The 14,609-nt window shown below is 41.3% G+C and overlaps 1 protein-coding gene across 1 annotated transcript in view; it reads right to left on the reverse strand.

The window, feature by feature from the left end:
- LOC125715015 (mitochondrial pyruvate carrier 1-like) overlaps positions 1 to 14,609 on the reverse strand; it is a 142,861-nt gene that overhangs the window by 46,653 nt on the left and 81,599 nt on the right. The gene's annotated exons all lie outside the window — the stretch shown is intronic.

Below are 14,609 nucleotides of genomic sequence, written 5' to 3' on the forward strand. Positions count from 1 at the left end.
CCCCCCCCTTAGTCTCCTTTGCTCGAGGCTAAACAGATTCAGCTCAGGTAATCTCTCCTCATAAAACATTCCTCTAAGACCAGGAATAATTCTCGTAGCCCTACATTGCACCTTTTCCAAGGCAGCAATGTCCTTCTTAAGGAATGGTGACCAAACCTGCACACAATATTCTAGGTGGGGTCTTACCAAGGAATTAAATAATCGTAGCATCAGTTCCCTTGAACTCCACACACCTAGAGATGTAACCCAACATCCTATTGGCCTTTTTAATTGCTTCCCCACACTGGCAAGAGTGGGACATGGAAGCATCAACATACACACTGAGGTCTTTCTCATAATCAGCTACCTTTATTTCAGTGGAACCCATAAAATATCTGTACTTTATATTTCTGCTCCCTGCATGGATTACCTTACATCTATCTACATTAAATTTCATCTGCCAGGTATCAGCCCAGTCGCAAATTAAATCAAGATCCCGTTGGAGCCTCTGCTACAGTTGTTAAAATCCCTTCAGTTTGGAGTTTAAGCAAGAGCCGTTTGTGGTGGACAACATCAAAGGCCTTCTGCAAAACTAAGCAGATCACATCATAGGCCTTTTTGTGATCAATTTCTTTTGTAGCTTCCTCAAAGAACTCAAGTAGATTAGTTAAACAGAAGCTACCTCTCCTAAATCCATGTTGGCTATCCCTCAGAATGTTATTTCATGCATCCAGGTAATCTATCATTTTCACTGGGATTGTAGCTTCCATTACCATTCCAGTTATGCAAGTTAAACTGATTGGCTTATAGTTTGCTGGATAACTTCTATCCCCTTTTTTGAATATGGGTGTTATATTGGCATGCTTCCAATTAGAAAGTGCCACACCAGTAGATAAGGATTTCTCAAATAGTAATGTTAAAGGTTGGCTAATAATATCCCTCATCTCTTTTAAAACTATAGGTAAGATGCCATCAGGGCCCTGCAATTTATTTATTTTGAGCTTAGCAAGGCTTTGTACCACATCAGCCTCAGTTATACATATATTGGTCATAGACGACACTGTATTTGTATTAAATGGTGGCAGGTTACCTGTGTTCTCTATTGTGTAAAAGAATCATTAAACTCTTATTTTTACTATATCAATTTCATTTTCAGTTATAAGACCCTTACTATCCTACAGATTACTGATTTCAGCTTTTAGAGCTCTTTTGGAGTTAAAATATTGGAGGAAACTTTTAATGTCATCCTTAGCCTCCAATCCAACCTTCCTTTCTACATTCCTCTTACAGGGTTCCCACGTGTCCTGAAAACCTGAAAATATTTAGGGTTATTTTCCAGTCATTGAAATGACCTGTAAAGTGATACAAATGGCAAAATGTCCTGGAATTTCATTTCTGTTTTTGCTTTTAAATTTTTCTACATTTGTAAAATTGAGGAATCACAATTATTACAACATCATCATGAGCAGAGCTTTGGAATGTTTCTCACCCAGTTTGCTTCTGCTATGTTTTAGATGTAATTTGTGTCCTTGTGAAATTATTATACATTATTTGCCTTTTTAAAGATGTCCAGTGAAACCATTACAATTGTTGACCCATTGGAAAAGTAAGATGCATATGAATGTAAAGTTCTGAGAAATTGGAGGTAACTGTGCATATGATGTCATGTGGGAATATTTCTAATTAAACAAGTCACTCCGATGTAATTTAATTGAAAACATGTTAAGAGCTATTACATGCATTTCAGTAATGACCATTGGAGAGAAAACACGGGCTTTAATTCTTAGCATGATTTTTTATGTTCCCAGATTTGAATGATTATTTTATGACATTACATTCTTAGTGTAAAACACTGATAGCCCATTAAAAACTATAGGCAGCAATTTCTGGCAGCATAAAACTATGTGTAAAAACTGCTACCCTTTCTAAAGTACAGGAAAGTTATTTTGATAGCATAAATCCTTTTACAGATGTCCATTCAGGAGTATGGGTAGGAAATTCTGGCAAGGCAGCAAAAAATGGCAGAACATCGGCTTCTGCCTGTGAGCCGGAGTCAGAGCGGCTGTTTTTCTTTCTCTATTTTTTTTTCCAAGCCGCATGGATTGGAAAACCTTGCTCTCGCGAAGTTTTTGTACCATGTGACATGGTCAAGGGTGGTGACGTTTTGCAGCGCCGGCTGAAGTCGGACAAAAAATCCTAACCATGATGCATTGCGTTGGGACCAGAATGCATTGGTTTAAGCCAGCGCGGCAGCGTGAAGTGGAATGTACCCACAGACAAATGCAGCAATCACACGCACAGAGAAAGAAACAGGAGGGAAGGAGACGCGCGACAAAATGAGTGACCACAGGAAACAGAGTAAAATTTGGATGCATTTCAATTACATTGACAATACAAAGGCAGAGTGTAGAGCGTGCAAGGTTAAAATCTCATATCGAACAGGCTCTACAAATAACCTGCATCAGCACATGAGAACTGTACGTCCATCAGTGCAGTGGGAAGAAAAAGGACAAGCAAGTGAACAATCCCTCCACTCTGCGTGTGATAAGCACAGTAGTGTCGACGGTCGATTTTCAACCACTCAGAGAGCTTGTGGACCACCTGATTAGAGAAATGTGTACCATTATCAGTGGTAATGCATATTGGAACATCCCATCGCGGGAATATTTCTTTTAACAGATTTTTCGCAACTATCTGGGCCGTTGCTTGCTTGGCCGGGAAGGCTTCCACCCATCTGGAAAAGAGATCAACAACCACTAGACAATAACGATAACCTCTACAGGGTGTTAGTTCTATGAAATCCATCTGCAAATGTTGGAAAGGACCCTCAGCTGGAGGAGTTGTGGCAGTTGGTGGCTTCAATGCACGACCCATGTTGTGAGTCATACATGTGGAACACCTGGAAACGAAAGTTTGAGCATAAGCCGTGAATGAAGGGGCGGTCCAGTGTCTCTGGTCCAATCCATGGGCCACCTTTGCCAATCCTGGAAAGGCAGACTTTGGGAGCAGTCATGAAACCACCTCTTTCATCCACACACAATTGAAATGGGCGTTTGTAATTTGGGACCCCCAATGCCGGGGTCACACAAAGCGCCTGCTTTAGATCAGTGAAGTGCAGGTAGTGCACTTCAGATCTTACCAGCTGCAGCTTGCTTTTAGAGGCCTTATGTCCATTCTCTGCACAGAACAACAACAACGCTTGCGTATCTCTCTCACAACTCTCTCTCGTTTCTGCACACAGCAACAAATCATCCACATACTGCACCAGTGTACTTCCCCCTGGGGAGGTGAAGCGCTCTAAGTTTTTTCCTAGCTCCTGAGCATAAACACTCGGTGACTCAGTGTAGCCCTGTGGCATGACTGTCCAGGTGTACCTTTTCCCTTTGCGTGCAAACCAGTACTGAGAGTCTGGGTGAACTAGAACAGAGAAGAAAGCATTTGCCAGATCAATAACTGAAAACCATTTAGACTCTGGGGGTATGGATGATAGAATGGTGATTGGGTTAGGGACTATGGGCGCTCGCGGATACACTGAGTCATTTACTCCCCTTAGGTCCTGCACAAATCTCCAGGACCCATCTGCTTTCTTTACTGGCAGGATGAGGGAGTTCACCGGAGAATAGCTTATCTCAGCTATGGCTCCACGAGCCAGCAAATCGCCATGCATTTTTTCAATTCCCTCTTCTGCTTCTCTGGAGAGGGGGTACTGCACGCGCTATGGTCTGTACTGAGACTTAGGCATTACCCGTAGAGGTTCAGCCGTCACAATTTGCCCAAAATCGTTTTTCCCCTTTGCCCAAAAGTTTTCTGGGATCTCATCCAGCCATGCCGGTGAATCCTCAATCTCTACAGATTGCCCTTTTGTTCTATTATCGCAATGAATTTACCGTTTTACCTCAACAATTAAAACCTTGTCATACCTTAGTACAGTCCCGTCCTTAGTTACCCATCTACCTTTCTCCACATTCACCCAATCATCTCGCTCCTTACACTCTTTTACCCATAATCCTAGAAATTTCCAGTTTTTACCTTCTACCTTTCCACAGGAGACATGTGGAACGCCTTCATCAACGGGGCAGAACCAGCGAAGCTGTTGTTCTTGGAGTGTCACAGAAACAGCAGTGGCTTGATGTCCCACATAAATACAGTCAATTTGAATCATTTCTGTAGGAAATCCATTCCCCATGAAGTCTTGCATATCATCCAAATCGTGTTGTGTGGGGTTTTCCACATAAGTGGCTGTGCAGTGGAGTCGTGATGCTGGTAGACGTCGTCCAGGTTCATCACCTCCTGCCAGAAGCGGTGTCTCCCCACCTCTTGTGGATCTGGGAGGGAGTTGACCACCTCTCTCAGCTCTGCCAAGTCCCAGTTGCGCTGGACGTACAGTACACCATCCTTGGTGTTCCATCAGGCGCAGGGCCCCTTGGGTCAGGCATCTCCACCAAGGGGTACAACTGCGATGGCTGTGAGCCTGAGTCTCTCCCCCTTTGCAGCAGTCTCTGGCTCTGTCTTAGCGGCGGGGCTCCTGCTTCCCCCACTGCGTCATCTTCCTCCTTCTTCTCTGAGGGAGGGGCAGTGGCCTCCACAGACGCTGGTGCTGCTGCAGCTGTTCCTAGCTGAGGATGATAAGCAGGGGGAGGAGGCACATTCGGCAGAGGAGGGTACAGAGGTATCTCTTCCTTTTTCTTCTTAGTATTCTGTAACACCATGCTGAGGGATTGGGCCTGAGCCTCATTCCTGGCCCTTTCAGCGTTTAACTCCACTGACTCCCTGGTCCCCCTGTCCCCCAGTTTGTCCCGCAGTCCCTTATTATTTGCCTTTTCCTTCTCTAACTCTTTCAATTTAGCCACATATATCCACTTTTCAAACTTATCATCCATCCATCCATCCATTTTCCAAACCGCTTATCCTACTGGGTCGCGGGGGGAGCTTATCCCGGAAGCAATGGGCATGAGGCAGGGAACAACCCAGAATGGGGGCCAGCCCGTCGCAGGGCACACTCACACACCATTCACTCACACATGCACTCCTACAGGCAATTTAGCAACTCCAGTTAGTTCACATATGTCCCAGGCTTCGCTGGCTTTGAACGCAGTAATTCGCTGTAACAGAAAACGCAGATCCGACTGTGCCATAAAGTCTTGTAAGACAGTCCTTTACAACATGAGACCAATCAAGCAGCAACATGTCGTCTTTCCGAGTGCCAATGGGTACGCATTCTTGGAACAGAATGACTTAAGACAGATCGTGCAGCACTGTCAGTACCCTTTGCGTGCTGGCTGCACAATCTGTCTTAAGTCATCTTGCTCTCGCGAGGTTTTTGTACCATGTGACATGGTGACATGTGGTGACGTTTTGCAGTGCCAGACAAAAAAATCTAACCATGATGCATTGCATCAGGACCAGAATGCATTGCTTTAAGACAGCGAGAAGTGGCTGCATGAAGTTGAACGCACCCTATTTTTTTCTTGTTGCCAATAGCAACCTATGACCACACCTAAGATTGGTGACAGAGAACATTTGGAATCAACACCGGGGGCATTTCAGATTTCAGCACAGACGGTTTGATTGTTACACTCTGGCAATAGCATCAAGATAAGTCTTATTAGCCCAATAAATCATGAAAACGAGGTTTAACATTTTCTACATGACGTGCAGGGAGATTATCAGTCAATGTTTATGATTTAGTGTTGTTTTGTGCTATAGTATAGGCTGAAACCTGTGGTTATCATCAAAAACAAAATGCGGTAATCGTAAATATTAACAGGAATGTTAAATCTGCATTTGCATGATTTCAGAAACTACTGAGAGGTATGAAAAGAAAGGATGACATCACTAGTTTCTTACACACAAAGAGGAGGGATCAGGGAGGAAAAGCAGACGTAGTTGCGGATGGCGAAAGAGGAGAAGGAGCAAGAAGAAGAAGAAGATCAAGCTGAGCCAGGGCAAGAAGGTGAAACAGGTAAGCAGCAGAGGAAGTATGAATAGACATACACTCCAAAGCTGAGGTGCTAGGGAGGAGAGACTGTGAGTTCCCTGGATTTGATGTATTTTAACCATATATGGTACATGCAGTATTAGAGAATGTAACACCTGCAAATGTATAAAGAAACGGCTTTGATTTTGCCATCCCAACTGATTTCCATGCCACCCTCATGCCACCCTAAGAAAATTTCTCTAGATCCGCCCTTGTCGGTGAACAAGGGAATGTTACCTGGCTAACTAGCCCCAGGTAGCTTACATGCCCTCCCTTAGGCTGCTTTCCTCACACTGTTCAGTGAGTAAAAGTAGTTTCAGCATGAGGAAGAGCAGACTCATAACTTTAACCCTGCAGCTAAGATAATTGCATATTACAGCTTAAATGTAGCTTGAATGTTTCCTGGTCAACATTAGACAGAGGAATACAAGCCAGCTAACCCCTAGTCAGTGCCCCCCCCCAGCGGAGACACCGGGTTGGTCTCATAAGCTCTTGATTTGAGCTTCTCCGAAGGGATGTTGAGGCACACTGTTGAGGCTCTTCAGGTGGTGGGCCGCCCTGAAGATGGGCCCCAGTCAGCAGGAGACAGCAGGTCCATCCAGAGCAGACTACAGCAGCAGGGATCAGGAAGAGGAATCCTTGAGATCCTGGGGACCCCCACACATTATCAAGCAGCACGAAATGGCACTGAATAATAAAGGTATATGTCTGACACACTTGTCCTTTTTTAATTCCAAATACTATATTGGGAAATAAAAAATAACCTCCTCCTTTTGCATACAGAATGAAATATTGTTATTTACGTCTAAAATGGAGTAATGGAAGCCCCTAATGTTGAGGTTTTAAGTAACAACTTCCATTAATATTACCTTCAGCAGACCAATTAGAACCAACTTCTATACTGGATTTATCCGTGTGTATGGAGCCACCATTTTCAGAGTTACTGTGTGTTATGTCTGCTGTACAGCCCTGATGTGGTAGCTGCTGAAATCATTCACTGGAGCTAAGCAGAAACAGCAGTGTACTCCAACACCTTAACCTCCAGAAAGAGCCATGCAGTTCAAAGCCCCGCAGAGAAAGTGTTGCATCAAAGGAAGTTCAAAATGCCTGATCGTCATGAGAATTTCTCCACAGGGATCAATAAAGTGTTATTATTATATTTCAGGCTTACCTGGATTAAAGGGCATGTTGTTAGTGTATAGTGCTTAGAATGTTTAATTACTCTTACTTTCTTAACTTGTATAATAGATGAGCCATCATATCCTTAATGTGTATTGATATATGCAAAGGGAGGAGAAGGGAACAGACCCAAGATGCAGAGTAAGAGCTAATGTTGAGTAAAATAGCATTAGAGAAATAAAATTTACAATAAATTCATGGTTTATGTCCATGGTTAATGTCACATTAACTTTATCCAGTCTCCTAGCTGAATATGTTAAGCAGGGTTTCAAGTGGGTTGGAAAGATCTGGAACAGGGTTCTGACGCCTTCATTTAATAAATAAATATATCTTGATGCCAATTTCATACATAAAGTTTGTTTTCATTTGTTGCATCCTGGCCTTCCTTCCAGTTGATGCCATAAAGATCAGTATTTCCCACACAAAGACTTTGCTTGTAGGGCTCCAGACTGGGACAATTTATTCACATTTTGAGATCATTTTTGGAGACAGTGTCACTAAATTTTATAAGAAGGTACAGCAGTGCAAAGTAACATTTGTTTGTTTTTGTCTGGAATACTGTTGCTTTTTTAAATACATTCAAAATATCTTATACCTGAGTGTGATATCTGAACGGTATCAAAAATTAGATATCGCCTAATACTATTAAATCTTTTGGTTATATATGACCCAATCCACCGGATTAAATTATACCACAAGTAAGTGTTACGCGTAGTTACGAAATTCTCTGCTGCTAGAACTAAAAGTTAGTCTTCATGTACAAACGTCTAAGAACTGTGGTTTTCGTAGGTATTACATGCTTATACCCAGATACACTATATGGACAAATGCTTTGGGACACAGGAGCCAGGCCATGTCCAACATTAATGCCTGACCTCACAAATGCTCTTCTGGATGAATGGAAAAAAAATCCCACAGACACCCTCCAAAATCTTGTGGTCAGCCTTTCAGGAACATTGGCAGCTGTTACAGCTGCAAGGGGGGACCAACTCCACATTGATGCCTAAGGATTTCATATAATTTCCTGTAAGTATTGTGGCCAGATGTCCCAGTACTTTTGTCCATAGAGTGTAGCTGGAAGACTCAGGTTAGGCTTGGCTGATGTGCTGCAGTGTCGGCTTAGTTAGCAGTGGCTTACAGGAGTTGTGCCAAGTGCGGCTTATGCACGGCAATCAGGGTGTTGGCAAAAAGTAAGAGGACCGATTCATTTATGCTACTATTGGCCCAGTTACGCTCAGGCCTATGGTTGCATATCATAAGGCAACCGGTAAGGGTCCATGAACTACGTTTTCCCGTTTTACAACAACTCTGTACATAAATAAGGAGCCTACCGTCCATTTTGTGTCAATAACATATTTATGCACATTATGATTTTTTATGATGAGGTGTTAAATAAGCTGGCTCCAATTTAGAATGGCTTTCTGTTTTTCAAATATTATGTATAAAATAATAAATTATGTCAATTTTTATTAACATATTAAGATGTTTTGTTATCATATTTATTTTATTTACACTGTAAAAATGTCCATGCTCTTACAAGACAAAGTACTGTATTTTGATTATACTAAGTGTCCATATTATTGCAAATACAGGACTGTTATTTTTTCCCAACTTCGCATGCATTCTGGGTATTGCAAAAGCTGTTGGAGATCACGAGCCTGAAGACATTTTCCGGCTTTACTGTGACAGTCTCCAAACCTGCTGTCAGAAAGAGCATCACCTCTGGGGTAACATGTGTTTCTGTAGATTTATTCATATTATTAGTTGGTCATTAGATAATTATGGTGAACTCTGTTGTTCAATGTATAATATTTAACTGTTAACCCTGCTGAAAAAAACCAACAAAGACCAGCATAGCTGGTAACCAGTATGACCAGCATAATGCATATGATTTTACCAGTATATATTGTATTTTAGTGCCGGGTGACCAGCATCATTAATGAAATATTGCTGGTGGAACAGCTTCAGTTGCAAGTGTGGAAAGAATATTGGACATTGGTAGACCCGGGAGGGGAGGCATATTGGGTCTGTTATGTCTTAGGCAAGAAGAGATTGTCTTGAATACTGCGTGACCTCGCTCCATGATAGCTGCCTGCAGTTAGTTCCACAGACACTGAAGAGAGATCAGAACTTGACAGACAGTGGAGTACAGTGGGGGGGGGGGAGCCTGTTCTGGTAAATTGATCAAAATGGGTGGATTTTACCTTGCTGCAAATGTCAACCAATAGAACTTGATTTCTTGTTGTTTCATGACCAATCAGGACTTAGATGTCCTTATAGGGAATTGGCTATTATAGTCTATCAACTGGTTGCTCTTTGTGCTCGGGGTACCTGGTGCTAGAGTGTGCTGGATTGTTTTTATAAAAGAGAACTCTCTCACCAACTGAGAGGTCTGGAGTTTAATTCTAAGTGGCTCAATTAGAGTTATCAGAGAGGTTGATTCATAATTTTCTTACCACACAAGCAGACCAGAATTAACTATCATAGACCAGCATGTAAACAGTTGAATAGGACTGTTGCCTCAGGGTTGCCAACTCTCCCGCATATGGAATTAAACACAGTCAGGCCCTCACGCTCAAGCAAGAAGTCCTACAGCAAATCTATATTATTCTGTTATAAACCAAAAATTAGATACATTAAAAGCATTGGAGTACAGACTATTTAGGTACTGTAATAAATCTAATAAAGACATGTAAAGGTGTGTGCAGACTTGTCTCAAATTGAAAATCTGCGCAACATTTAAGGTGGACCGGAAAATCCGAATAAGACGCTGCGAATAATAAATAAGACTGGTGTGTGAGTGTGCCCTGCGATGGGCTGGCCGCCCATCCTGGGTTGTTCCCAGCCTCGTGCCCATTGCTTACGGGATAGGCTCCGGACTCCCCGCGACCCAGAAGGATAAGCGGATGGATGGATGGAATAATAAATAAGTTACGTGTGATCCCGCTGCAAATAATAATACGTAATACGTTATTTACATGAATGCGCACACATCCGGAGTGCAGAAAAGGTGGAAGCGTAAGAGCAAGATCCGATGAATGCGGTAGGCAGGGGTCTGAAGTCTCACGCATTAACAGTGAGACACGCGTTTCTCCCATAATGTAATCTATCTTAAAGGTTTTGATGAAACTTGAGAGCCTTGAATAAAATAAGGCAACAATTTGCACCCACATAACTGTTTATTGGAGTAAACTGTTTTTTTGTGAAATACACCCAATTTAAAGAAAATAGATATTTTAAATATTTAACTGTAAAATGTGGAATTCTACACTGTACTGTTTTTTCGCCATACTACCTTTACCAGCATGCTGTGCAGTTTGTACATTCCCACCGTTAAGGCAGTTTTTTTTTTTCATCTTGGATGGACCAATTACAGTGGAGAAATCCACTTAGCCCGCGAAATCGCGGCGGCGATGCGTCAGTTGCTGGAGTTGTTCTTTTTGGCGGAGATAACGGGTGTGTCGGCAAAGACTTATTTTGTTTGTTTGTTAATATAATCGTGGTTTGCGGTTGGAGTTGTGTACAGCTGGCAAAGTTAAAAATTACCAGGAGGATAATGCTAGCTGACCGGGAGGAGCCAACCGCGGTTAAACTAATTCATCTTGCCGCCCCTCCGAAATTCGGTGAAGAAATTCATTCGAAATCGTAGTCCGGTGTTGGACCCACCAGAGACACTGGATCTAAGACCGGGAGACGGATCCCTCATCGTGCTGCTGTGTGCCATGTGGTCGGCTGTAACCAACCTCGCCATAGGATGTTCCCTATCTACTCATTGGAGGTAGTGGCAGGACACCCGCTCCACCTGTTACAGGCTCCGTGACTGAGAGAAACCATTTGTGAGTAACCTACACCTATACTGATACACGCATACGTGTCGCATCGACAGGTCTGGGTTTGAATGTGGAAGCGCTGTAATATCTGCTGGATTTAATTCCTCCAGAGTTGAACATCATTGTGCACCAACAACGGGCCCCGACGACAAGCTCTTGATTTTAATATATATATATATATTTTTCTTTTTGGTTGGCAGCGTGACTGATTCATTTGCTTATGTTAAAGTATGAACGGTTAAGGCCAGGATACAATTGACACAACGTATACGCTACTGCGTGCTTAGTGTACGTTTATCTGGAGGATTAAGGGTCATGTCCACCAGGGGGCAGTGCGAGACAACCATCTTGCTCAGCTCCTTCATTTCCGGTGTCACTTTTTTATTTTAATTTTCAGTAAATTACATAACAAACAAGAGTACACACTACAGACCAAGGAGATTAAGTGAAGGTAGAGAGAACAAGAAACAAAATAAAACAAAAAGTTGTCATTACAATACGGCCGGTACATCAGCAGAATAGCAGGGTTACGTAAACAGATTCAACAGACTGAACATAGAGTATGTCCGGATAGCTTTTCTGTTTTTACACTTTGATATAGTTTGAAGATAAATATTTACCTCTACTTTAAATTACTCAAATACAAGGTGTTTCCTCGGTCTCACTTGTTTGTATGAGGTCGTGGCATGAAATGTGTTGGAGAAGCAGTTTTTTTTAGTCCGCAGAAGGGGCGAACGTTATTGCACTACATAAGATTTAGGATTTAAGACGTTTTTGTATTCATCGGTAGGCAAGGTTCTTAATATTTGTGATTTGTTTTTAATTGCATTTTATGCATTACAATTTATGCATTAATTATGCAATTATTTTTCGTTCAGATCATTTCTTTCATATCCATAAAAACTTAGTTGTACATACAATTGCTAACAACAAAAGTCGTTCCAACCTATTGTATTTCCGTAAGATTTATCTTTCATATGTGTAAAGACTTTAAAATTTGAGTTTAGTATGCTACGGCTTCACCCATTGCAGTGCCCAGGGGTACAAAAACAGTGTCCAGACATGTGCTGGGTTGGGCTTGAACAGGCAATCTTTGGGTCAAAAATGACACTGCCAAAACTCCGTAAACAGTGTTTTTGTGTTAGCACCTTATTCAGCTTATGTTCCATACACCTGTGTGAACTAAGCCTCTCTACTCATGGTTCAAAGGTCACCAGTTCAAGCCCACTGTCAGCGCATGTGGGGGCCCTTGAGCAAGGCCCGTGACCCCCATCTCCCTATAGGTGCCACAACTGGTAGCTACCCTTCACAGTCAAGTTTGCTGTCATTCCCCACAGGGATCCTCAAAGTCTGTCTGCTGTTATTTATTACTGTCATGTTTTAAATAACAAAGCAGTCAAATAGCATGTTTATCTTCATTTATAATGATTAGATGACATATTTTGCGGTTTTGAATTCTTAGCATGTTTAACTGAAATTTTTAAGTTTTTACACATATGAAAGATAAATCATCTGAACAAAAGAAAGTTGGCACAACTTTTATTGTTTGTAATTCTTAGTATTTAAAACAAAAAATCTGATATTTTTATACATATGAAAGATTCCCAGTCAAAATGTCATATTCACTGATTCAGCTAGAACACATTAGACATTTGTGGTTGTCGGTACAAGCAACAGCAAAATGATCAGTTGTCTTTGTGCACTTAAGGTGAAACCACCGCCAGCAAATGACTCATCCCTGTACTCTGGATCAACCTTACATTTTGACTAGTAGCACAGGGCCCAGTTCTTAGTGTTTGTGTGATTTAGCTTTCACCCTTGCAAGGTAGAGTTTAGAGCTGGGCGGTATAACCAAAGGTTTACAGTATATCATGGTATTTTTCAAAGTTATATCGGTTTGACGTTACACAACTGTATTTTTTTTAAATATAATTTGAGTATGACTGGGCGTTTACCACATTTTACAGGACAAATTTTTGTTTTACGCTTTTGTATTGTTCCCACGTTAATGATATTATTTTATTATTACACATTGCATTAATGATAACAGACGGCTAACATGTTTGTTGGCTAACTGCTTATAGATTTCCTTTTCTTAGAAGGAAAATGCATTGCCTGGTTTTTATTACAAAGGCTTTAATGGGCAAATTACCTCAGTACGTATGTAGTTTGCTGACTTTCCACACCAATACATACAGAACCCGTTCATCAGTTAAGCTTCTCCTTCAGCCTCCCACCACACTCACAGAACCGAGGAAATCCGCCTTTTTTCTTATGAACCACATGAGTGGAATATATTACAAAATACACTGCTCAAAAAAATTTAAGGAACACTTTTTAATCAGAGTATAGCATCAAGTCTACTAAACTTCTGGGATATTGATCTGGTCAGTTAAGTAGCAGAGGGGGTTGTTTCAGCTGCTTTTGTGTTAATGAAATTAACAACAGGTGCACTAGAGGTGCAACAATGAGACGACCCCCGAAACAGGAATGGGTTAGCAGGTGGAGGCCACTGGCATTTTTCCATCCTCATCTTTTCTGACTCTTTTTCACTACTTTTGCATTTGAGCTACGGTCAGTGTCACTACTGGCAGCATGAGGTGATACCTGGACCCTACAGAGGTTACACAGGTCTTAGTCCAACAAAACGCTGAGCATATTAGCTGTTCTTATAAAGAAAATAAAGTCATTATTATGGCTGCAACTATGGATTATTTTAGTACTCAAGTATTCTATGAATTATTCCATCGCGTAATCGGATAAGAAATACTTTTGTCTTATTAAATAGCAATAGTAACTAGTCTTAAAATTAATAACTCATTGGTTTCCGTTTTAGGAACATTTTTAATGATTGAACTCCATACAACAACTGACAAAAGAACTAAACCCTTTTAGTGCATTTATGTATATACTTGTTTTTTTTTTGTTGAAAGAAAACACTCTCTTGAATGCAAAATAAAATAATGTCAAATAAAATTACTGAAAAAAAGGTATACATATGTCTTAAACTAAGGCATAAATTAGAACGGCCTTTACTCTCTGTGTTCTTGTACATTTGTAGTTGGCATAAAAAAGTTCTGACAAGTTTGTATCTCCTGGATGAGGTAGGAATGGTGTGTGCATGTTCATGTGTGTGTAAGTGAAAGTAAGTGAGAGTGTGTGTTTAAGTGTGTTACAGAATGTGTGTGTGTGTAAGCCTTTAAAGGAGCATGTGGCGGTTGGATAATTCAGCGTCTCAGTTTCACTAGGCCAAGGTTGTTGGGGGAAAGGGGTGGGTGGGTAATTTTTGTATTATATTTATATTATAATTATGTAATATTATTCATATTAATCTAAATCTGCAAAACAATATTACTAAAGCCTTGAAATAGATCTAGTTGAGTACACGCCATGCTCCCCTTTAGACTCACCCGTGTATGCTGCAGATATCACTGAGAAAAAGTGTAACGGCTGCTGTCAGCCTGCAGCAAGTTTCCAAATCTAAATACTGTGTCAAACTAAGCTAACAGTTTATCTGCATACAAACAGCTTCTACTTTAACTTGTATAGCTTCACTATAGCCTTGCTGCTGTGGAACACAGACGGCGGTGGATGGGGGTAGCTGAAAACATCGCTTTTCTTCACATTTCAGCTTGTTGAACAGC

The sequence above is a fragment of the Brienomyrus brachyistius genome, chromosome 19, assembly GCF_023856365.1.
Source record: "Brienomyrus brachyistius isolate T26 chromosome 19, BBRACH_0.4, whole genome shotgun sequence".
In the NCBI taxonomy this organism is placed as follows: Eukaryota; Metazoa; Chordata; class Actinopteri; order Osteoglossiformes; family Mormyridae; genus Brienomyrus; species Brienomyrus brachyistius.